Below are 10,622 nucleotides of genomic sequence, written 5' to 3'. Positions count from 1 at the left end.
TGAGTAGATGTGTTGCTTGCAACCTAGTTGGTGTACCAAGTTCATGCAGTGGCCACAGAGGCCAGAAAAGGGATGTTAGACATCCTGTGACTGGAGTTAAAGTTTATACCTCGTGTGCATTTTATATATTTTTAATTAAAATATAATTATACCACTTTCCCCCTTCCCTTTCTTCACTCCAGCCCCTTCAAAGTCCTCTCCTCCCAACCCCTGCCATGTCCTTCCCTCTAAAATTGACAGCTTCTCTTTCTTTGATTATTATTTCATATATATGTGTGTAAGTATGCACAGATAGATAACTATAGCCTGCTGAGTTCATCTTTGTTGGTATGTGTATGTTTTCAGGGCTGACTACTTTATATTGGATAACCATTCCTGGGAGAAGCTAGCCAATTCTCACTCTCACAGCGGTCATTAGTTCCCTGTAATTCTTTATCTTGGGGAGGGGCCCCTCGAGATTTTCTTCCTGCTTCATCAACACTCATTTGTATCTTTCTCTTCAGTCCAGAGCATACCTCTTAGTATCTCTTTAAGATTAGCTTTGTGCCATAGTCTTTAGCCAGCCAGCTTTTATTGCGACAAGTGTTTCTTTCTTTTTCAATCATGACAGTTTTCCTGAGTATAGTAATCTAGGTTGTACTTTTTTGGTATTTCAGAAGATAAAGTGCACCAGTCTAAGCCATTCTATTCTGGATTTTAGTTTTTCTTTTTTCTTTTTTAAACAATCAGCCACTATTTAGTTGTATGTGACTTGGTCTTTCTCTCCAGTAGCTTTCTTTATTCTGCCCATGCTCTTTACTGACTATTTGAAGACATGGGTGGTGTCTGGTTCTTGATATTTGCTGTTTTCTCTTCTCTTGCAGCTTCTCATTCACCTTTGCTCCTCTTTAAGTTGATCATCTCATTTACTGTTTATACTTGTGAAAGTGGATACACACAAGCTGTGGAGTTATTTTACTCCACATTCTCTGTCACTTGCAGTTTAAGAGTTCTCTGAGTGTGACTGTGGACCAGATGTAGGTGTCTTCCCTGTAGTCTCATGCTCCAGTGGGTCCCTTGGTCATGGCTTCCTGTATTCTGTCTTTGAACTTTAGCTAGACTTGTGTTTAGTTGCTACTGTGGGAGACTCAACTTGTCCCCTGGCTTGCCCTGTTTAATTTTTTAAATTAAAAATTTGTGCCTGATGTTCAAACCATTCTTTATTTTAGAACACCACCCGTGTGTTTATCTAAAGGCATTCTTCCACTTTCACACTGATAAAGCACATCCAAGAGATGGAAAGAAGCAGGGTCTTGTTCTCAAGCTGCTGTCTTGTTCTCAAAAGGCAAAATGGAGAGCAACTGTGGAAGACACTTGAGTGTGACCTCTGGCCTTCACATGTGTGTGGATGTGCACCCACCCACACACATGAACATCTACGAACACACACATGAAGCTTACTATACAACAGTATGCTATGTTACACAGGAACAGCCTCACAGATCTTGTGCACTCTCTGATATTCTTAGAAAAGTCAACTCACCTTAGGAGGTCTCTCCGAGAATGACTCCCTGATTTTACAAAACCGTGAACTCTGTTCAGAAGCATACAAAGAGAAAACTAGCTAGGAAAGAAATGACAACTTGTTAATGAGTTGACAACTAACTTAGAACATATTCTGCCATAACATGATTTTTCAGGGACAGATTCCCTGTGTATACAAAATCGGAAGGTTTCTTTTAACTCTAGCAGCAGTGATATACTTCATTCTACTTTGCCTTTTCTCATTTGCCTATGGCATGAGACACACCCTACAACTGATTAATACCTGTAGTATCAAAAACTGCAGCAAACTCTGCTCATCGCTGCCTCTCCATTGCCAGTTTTCTTTCTAAAACCACGCTTGGAAGTCATAGATCCTGCCATCATTAGAAGATGAGGCATAGAGAGGATGTGTAATTCATGGCCGGAGGTTCCGTCCACTGCAGAGACAGCACATGTTTGCTAATAACTCTCTGAAACCCAGACATTTTCCTGTTTCGTCCTGTTTTGAACTTTTCAAAAGTGATTTTCCAGACTGTGCCCATCTATTACTTTTAATAATGACTTTATTGGGATACCAATTATTTTCTTTGGGCTAGTGGAAACGTGTTAAGCCATATTTCTCCCATAATTTCAGAAGTCCTTTTATGGATTTTAAGTATGTTATTCTGTGTGGAGAATGGAATCCAAAAGCCTGGAGAGCTGAGAGACTAAATTCTGTGACCAGCCAAGAGATTCCTCACCTTTCATTTCCCATAAAGCAGCCAAACAGTCAGGGAGTTGTAGTGTTAATTTCAATGTTGAGAGATTTCTGCCTTATAGTGTTACATTAATATGGCAGGGAATGCTTTGGAGAAGACATGATGGGAACCAAGATATGATGTGTGCTGACAAGCTGTGCTCAACCTTCAGACTCCAGTTTGATCTTATCCCAGTAGCTCACAAATGGATGTCACTTCTGTGATGACATTGTCATTGTCTTCTTCCACACTGACTTGGCCATTTTAAACATACCAAAAATACTCCAGCAATCATGAAATTTTTGCCTTAACTGTCTGCTACAGAACTCTTGACTAAGGGGACTTCATGTTTGCCTAGTAATATGAATTTGAAGACGTGGAAGGCCTCCAGGAAACCCCCAAACCTCCATTCATTCTTAGCTAGTCTGTCTGGAAGTGGTCTGTCAAACCAATGATGTCACTTAACTGCCTGTTGAATTCAGAGAAAACAGACCATGGGGTACTTTATATTGGAGAATGTTTGTTCAAGGGTAAAAAGAAGCAGAAAATATATGGGTTTTGTGGGAGGTGAGGGGTGGGGAAGGACTTCTAAGAAATTGTTTGGAAAAGAGCTTAGTGAAAGGAGAGAGAACATAGGAGAAAAAAATGAGAACCAGGAGAGGAAGGGCAGAAAATATTGAATGTGGAGAGAAGATATGAGAAAGATTGGAGAAGGGAGGAGGGGGAAGATAAAGGCAGCTAGATGAAGAGCTAGTTCTCAGCACATGTAGCCTTCAGATAAAGAGCTAAGTGCTCCAAACATGCAGCCTGCAGTTAGATAAAGAGCTAAGTCCTCCAAACATGCAGCCTACAGTTAAAGAGCTAAGTGCTCCAAGCATGCTACCTGCAGGTAGACAAGGAACTAAGTGCTCCAAACATGCAGCCTGCAGGCATTATTAGTGAAGAAACGCTTCAGACTAGAAACTGGATGTGGTAATTAGGGCCTGTCATCTCAGCACTTGGAAGGCGGAGGCAGGGGCCTCTCTACAAGGATGAAAGCTGAGCTACATAGCACATTCTAGGCAATCCAGGGCTACACTGCAAAGCCTTACTCAAAACAAACAAGACTGAGGAGGACTGGAGGCAATTCTGTTCAGAATAAAGGCCACTGTCATCATAGACATTTTGAACAAGGAGCAAGACAGAGTTAAAGGGACTGGAGGCCCGCTTTACAGGAGTTACAATGCTCACCTTGATCTCTCTTCACAGATATGTCCAAGGTTTCCTTTCATTACTTCTTCTATGAATTGGTCTAAATATACCCATGACCCAGCAGTCTGTTCCTCATCTCATGAAGATGCCAGTCTTGGGACTTAGAAGTTCATCTTCATGGCCTCCTGTTAGTTAAATTATTTCTTCCTTTAAGGGGCTTGTAAGCACTGTTACCGTCTGAGGGCTGCAGGTGTGATCTTTAACATCATCTCCAGACAACCCAGTTTAGCTCCTAACTGAGGTATAGGGAGGGTCAAAAGCATTCAGACAGAAACCTGTCTTGCTATACTTGCTTGGCCCACAGAGACTGGAAGAGACTGACAGATTCTCTAGAATCGGTGGTACAAATGGCTGTGAACTGCCTGAGGTGGGTCCTGGGAACCCAACCCAGGTCCTCTATAAGAGCAGCAAATGCTCTGAACTGCAGAACCATCTCCCCACCTTTTCTATAATACTCTTTGTTGCTCCAAGGAAGTGTAACAACCCTCTATCATGCAGTGACATTTGTTTATTCAAATTATAATTCTAACGAAATTGTTGATAATAAGATTATTTATGCTTATGGTGCTTAATAGACTGGGGTATTAGCATTGACAGCAGTGGCTTTGTAGAAGTAACAAATAGCATTACCTATATTATATATATATATTATATATATATATATGACATTAATGCTATATACAAATTTTATATGGAAATGTTACATATTGATATTTCGACTTTGAATAATTTGTATGTTTTAATATTACTCTAACTGCTACCTGTGATGCCTTAATATATCTTATATGTGCCTTGAATTTAGATATTTAGAACTTTTTAGATGGCTTTTTGAATATCACTATGAATACAATGAATATATTGTAAGAGTTTGGTAATCATGTACTATGGATAACACAACTTGCTGGTACTTGTTATTAAATAGCTACAGGCTATATATTATTAAAATATGTATTTTATTAACATATTTTGTTTAGATATTCAAATAATGAAAATAACTCATGCTTTACAATATAGCTCCTTTTCTTTTGCTTTGAAAATTATGTGACTAGTAATACAAATGTGATGTAGCAAACTATCACCACAAATTAGTAATACAGTAAATAGTCATCATAATGCCATAATAAATATGATATATACTTTAGGTATAAAAGTGGTACTCTCCCTTTTTCCTTCTCTAAATGATGCTGTGTACATAATATCCCCAGGATCCTCAGTACAATTTTTTGGGGGGTAATTTTGTGTGTACCAGTACTTTTGTGGCATTCAAATTAAGCAAGAAGAAGTCGGGTGCTTGTCTGAGGCCACATACATAATCATGGACAAGGTTAGCATTTCATTTGCAGCAAATTTCAAGCCAGATTAAAGATGTTATATGTTAATAAAGTGAAGCTTTTTGGGAAACGCCTGCTCTGTTGTACCAACTTAGACAGACTAGACCCACTTGACTTCTTTTTTTGTTTCTTAATATGACAAGTTCTGGGACTGAGTAGGGAGTGGCAGTCTGACTGATCATGGGTACTCACAGGAGAAGGAGCAGCTGGAAATGTACTCTAGATGTAGAGAGGCCTAGAGCAATCTGCATGGGAAAGTTCAGCTTCTGTACAGCACAGCAATAGTTAACAATTATGGTCCTAAGGTCAGCAGCTTCTGTCACCTGGGAACTTGCAGAAATGTGAGCATCAGATCAAGCAGTCTGGAGAAGGCTGTCAGGTGGTCCTGATTCACTCTGGAGTTTAGGAATCATTGAATTTGAGAAATGATGGAGTCACAGGGTGGGGAGTCCTTGAATTGTTCTGGTAAGTATGACATGCTTGGTTTCCATGTGTTACCCACTGAGTCAGGACTAACCGGCCAGGTGTGTTGATGTCACCCAGTTGACTGGTGGCCCTGTGACATTCCTGTTTTCTGTAAAATTGCAAGCACAGTCCACTTCCCGCCTTCCACTGCCTTGTAAAGTATTGTGTCTACAGAGGGGAAACATAATATTTTCAGGAATTAAGGCAAAGCTGAAGACTATCTCCGTAAAGTCATTGTGTTCCTGCCCGTTTCCTGCTGGCTGACTTTCTCTTGAGAATAGGAGCCAGGAAATCTTTGCAGCAGGTGTAGTTCTACCAGATGCTGCAAAGCCGGAGACAGCTCATTGCTTCCCTTATTTGTTGTGAATTCAATAGCTTTTGAATTCATGCAGATATCACCTGGGTTGCACACAGAGAAATTTCTCTGCTTTCCTAGTAAAAGAGTGTGTTTCCCTCCGCCCCCCCCCCCTCACCCCCAGGACTTATCAGTTCCCTATTGCCCCAGGAAAGCTTCTGTTTCTTTAAGATTCTCAGGGACAATAGTGTTTGTTCTGTCTCCTGTAATGTAATGTAAATCTGAAATGGTGAGGCACTCTCTGGGCCACACTCATGTAGAAATGGGCGTCTCCTATAAGAGCCATCTACCAGCCAGATGGTTTTCCTTTCAGATGACTGTAACATAAAAAGACAAAAGAAGAAAATTTTCCTGGAATTCTTCTTTTCAGAAGTGTAAAGGCTAAGAAGGGACAATAAATCATTTTTTGGAAGGGACTTTGCTGCCAGCCCAGCTCAGCTTCCTCACGTCTGTATCATACAGAACTTCTGCAATTTACTTCTCTCTAGCTGCTATGAGAGCTGTTCAAAGGATTAAATTGCTAACTTCTCAAAAATTATTGGAATACTGATTGGAAAGTATTACATACATTATAACTGGGTATTAAATTGATATTATTAATAATCTAATACACTAAAAAATTCTATCAAAAGAATGATCCACTTACAGTCACCATTTTATGTCTACTGGGAGGAGAAATAAGCTAGTATAGGAAACAGTAAGCAAACCTTTTACAGCTGCCCTTTGGAGCTAGGAAATCACCATCCCATGCCGCCTCATAAACTCGCCTGCTGATTAAATTTTCACTACATTTGCCTTAACTCCACACCTGAATTCACTGATCCTTGGGAGCAGGTGCTCTGACCTGGTCCTCGCTGTATAAAGCAGAACAGTGCACAAGCAACTTTCATATTATAGCAGATTTAACTTTCAGAAAGACATGTTCCAGTGAACCAGAAAGCATAATTATGTCTAAATCCTCATTCACCCTGGCACATTGAGGCTTTACCTTTATTTGGCTGTTTCTCAGGGCACACCCATGGTGCTGCAAAACATACTCGCTGTCCACAAAGCTTAGGTCTTGGTGGTGATCTTTAAAGTAACTTCCAGATCAAACGACTAGGTGGCTTAAGACGTGGGGCCACATCTTGATGAAGAAAGCAGTGCAGGAAATTCTAAACACCACCCCCAATTTTCCGGACTACCAGACTTACACATGAAAAGACTTTTGAAATGGTAAAGTAACTAGGCAGTGGGAAAGGAACATTGCAGATGCCTTGAGAAAGGCAACTCAATGCAAGTGGACATTGCAAAGAGAAACTACATGAAAAACTTGGATACTGAGTTGGATATTACACGTTGAGTAGGCTCCAGATGTCTCCTGCTTGAGGAACAAGGTCATATCACATGACACCTTTTGGCCTTGGAATGGTGATAATGGTCACTATTCAGAAACAAGTTCAGAAAAAGTGTTCTGTGACAATGACTCAGAGGAAGGAACCCCGCCATACTAACTGGTTCTTAATTAAATAAATCTAGTAAGTACAAAGAGTGTCACACCAACTTTCTCTTACCAGATCATAGAGCTTCCACAGTGCCTGGTCCATTTTTTTCTTCACAATGCTCACTCTATAAGCTGCAGTCGGAAAACAATGCTAAGTGTTCTATTATACAGATCTTCCATCATTCTGACACTTAGCCTACAAACCTCTGTGCAAATCAGCTCCAAGGGAGATATTTAAGTCCAGTTTTAAACTGCTACAATTCCAAAGCATTGATTTCAATGACTGGGAAGCTGGTGTCTAGTTTTCTGTCATTTACTCCCAGCAAAGGAACATTGATTCTTGTGTTCTGTTTTGTTGTCTTTACAAGTGAATTGAACAATGCAATATTTTGTGTTTTACCTGTTACTTTTGACATTCACTGTAAGTTATAAATTGTATCAAGATCAATTAGATATTTGATGACAAAAATTGAAGATGAGAGAATAATGATCATAATGTTGATGTGGAGAATTTCATCAGTGTGTGGCTAAAATGGGTGTTTTTTGCTGTTTCTATGTTAGATGACAATATCTGGTGTACTCTATTTCTGTTTGCTTCAGATGATTTTTCCCATTTGTGGTATAAATCTGTCAGAAATATGGATTTAGGGATTGCCATACTTATACCCACTAGTTCACTGCCACCCCCTCGCCACATGTCCTTCCTTGTCCATTTCTGTCTGGCTTGAAGCAAGGACCTACTGGCATTCCAAATTGACATCTCATCAGAATTCATGGAGAGCTCAGTTTTTAAATGTCCAGCTAATTAGGCCCCTCCTCCTGCTTGAATGAATGGTTGTTTTTAATTATTAAGATGAGTAGATAAAATGACATGCAATTAAATTTGAATTTCAATAAACAACAAGTGTATTATTAGTACAAGTATTTATCATGTTATTTAGGGTGTACTTGCACTAAAAAGGTTTTTTATTGTTTTTCTAAAGTTTAAATATATCTGAGCACCCAGATTTTGAGGCTCCCTCTTCCATCTAGCTCCCTCTTTTTCTTCTCTCTCTCTCTCTCTCTCTCTCTCTCTCTCCTCTCTCTCTCTCTCTCTCTCTCTCTCTCTTTCTGTCATATATAAGAGAACTTTATCATGAATAGAACACTATAACATATTTTTAGTGGTTCCCAAACTAATTCTATTAAATTTGAGTCTTATTTTTCATCAAACTTCATTTCAAACTTAAACCAAAGAACTACCGCACAGTATGACTTTTTTAAAAGTTGAGGAATTAAGGACTGTTTTTTTTTTTAATTTTTGAGATTAAAATATAATTACATCATTTCCCCTTCCCTTTCTTCCCTCCAAGCCCTCTCAGTATACTTTTCCTTGCTCCCTTTTAAATTCATAAACTATTTTTCATTAATTGTTGTTACATACATATGTATAGCAATAAAATGGTAAGCTTGTTTATTATTCAGGGTAAACATTTTTGTTTGATTTCATAAATACCTGTTTCTTGGGTCTTATGTGGATGTTTATCACTTTATTTTTATTCTCAAAAGCCCTCTGCTATATTTATTGATATACAAAACCATTTGACAATCCTATTGCAGATTTTACATGGCATTAAACCCTTAGCTAGAAATATAAAATATTTTTAATGCAAGGGGTTGCAAGAGAATTCTGAAATGTTATCACAAGACTTTAAAGTGAGAAAAAGTAATAACTAACACTTCTTTGACTTCCCTAAAGAGGAAAAATAGCAACAAAAAAGTGGTCTACAAAGCCAAATGTAGTTAAGTCCCCATGAAAAATTCCAGAAGGAAGAGGAGGTAGGACTCTGAGTATGAAGTCCAAGAGCACCACTTGAACTTCTTGAAAGATTCAGTGCCTTGGAGAACAAGTGTGTGAGAAGCTGCTGAGAACACTACACATTCCAGCACAAATCCCTAGACCCAGGTGCCATGGGAACAGCTGATCTTCTGCAAACACATATTGATACGTGGTGCTAAGATAGGCCCTGACATGTTGTAGGGATATTATGAGCAAGGTGAACGGTAACCAAGGGGACCAGGTCAACAGCAGGAAGCTGCTTACATCCCAGCAGAATTCAACAGGGGTGCCTGGGCTTGAATATTCCTTTTGCCCTCAGCTAATATGTGTACTGACCTCTGCCTAAAGGGCTTAGAAATATTTTTAAGTAATTTGGTTCCCATAAACAGTTCCTCTTCGGGTGTGATATGAGGAAGAGAGCCACAAATAATGACTACAAATGATACTTGGGACTCTAGCACCTGAAAGTGAAGGGGAGGAGCGTGGTGTTAAAATACAGAGAGGTATAAACTGTTGTCATCGAGGCTCATTTAAAGAAAAATGTAAATATTCTTAATTAGAAGAAGCTGGTTACTTTTGGAGGAGTGGATGGGTGGTGGTGGGGGGCAGGAGGGAGCAGGAGGAGGGATGGGAGGGGGAACTATGGTTGGTATGTAAAATGAAAAAAATTTCATATAAAAAAATAAAAATAAAAAAGTCCAACACATAACAAATGAAGCCGGTTAAAAGCATGCATGGACATATTTATGATAAATTGTATTATTCATGAGTATTTCTTATCTTCATTAAAATGGGAAGTATAATTAGCAGGCTTCCTTGGCTTGATGTCTAAGTGGCTGCAGACAGATTATGGTAAATTTGATTCATATGCTTGATTTCGAGTATTATGTAACATCTATTGAAAATAAAACACATTCTGTAACATTTAAAACATAGATTTCTTAATTCTTCTGGCTGTTCAATTCTGAAGTCCTATGGTAACACATTTTAAAATAGTCAAAAATAGCTTTAGTTAAGGTAAAAGGTATACTTCTTCAAGCATAAACAAGTATCAGAAACAGATTTTCTGGAATGAGCTATGAAATGTATTTTGAAATATTCTGAGTATTCATTAGGAAATTTACTGAAGTCCCTCTTTTTGATTTCAAGACTCACTACAAAGCCATAGCAATCAAAGGATGTGAATACATAGAACATTTATCATGGATGTGAATAACTGGAACAACTGTGCATCATGAGACTCTAAATTAGTATGGACATTGTAGAAAATAGTATGAATTAATAAAATTAATAGAGTTTGACCCAGGAGCGCTACTTATGCATATATACAAAAAAAAGAATTAAAATCACACATCTTAGAAGATGTGTTAATCACCTTCTATAACTGTGATAAAACAATCAAGCTAATCACCTTAAAGGAAATAACTGTTCATCTCAGCGCACAGTTTCAGAGCTTTCTCTCAATGCTTGCTTGACCCTGTCACTTAGGGCATGCTGTGAGGAGGACATCATGGTGGGGATCACCCTGCGTAACAAATCTGATGATTATCACAGAGGACAAGAAGTTGAATAATGGAGAAGATGAGGACACCAATGTTCCCTTCCAGAACATATTGCCAGTGGCCTACCTTTCTTCTACTAGACTCTATCTTCTGAA

This window comes from Peromyscus californicus, unplaced genomic scaffold, assembly GCF_007827085.1.
Source record: "Peromyscus californicus insignis strain IS unplaced genomic scaffold, ASM782708v3 Scaffold_7__1_contigs__length_154581171, whole genome shotgun sequence".
Lineage (NCBI taxonomy): Eukaryota > Metazoa > Chordata > Mammalia > Rodentia > Cricetidae > Peromyscus > Peromyscus californicus.
Note: the sequence above shows the minus strand (reverse complement) of the source record.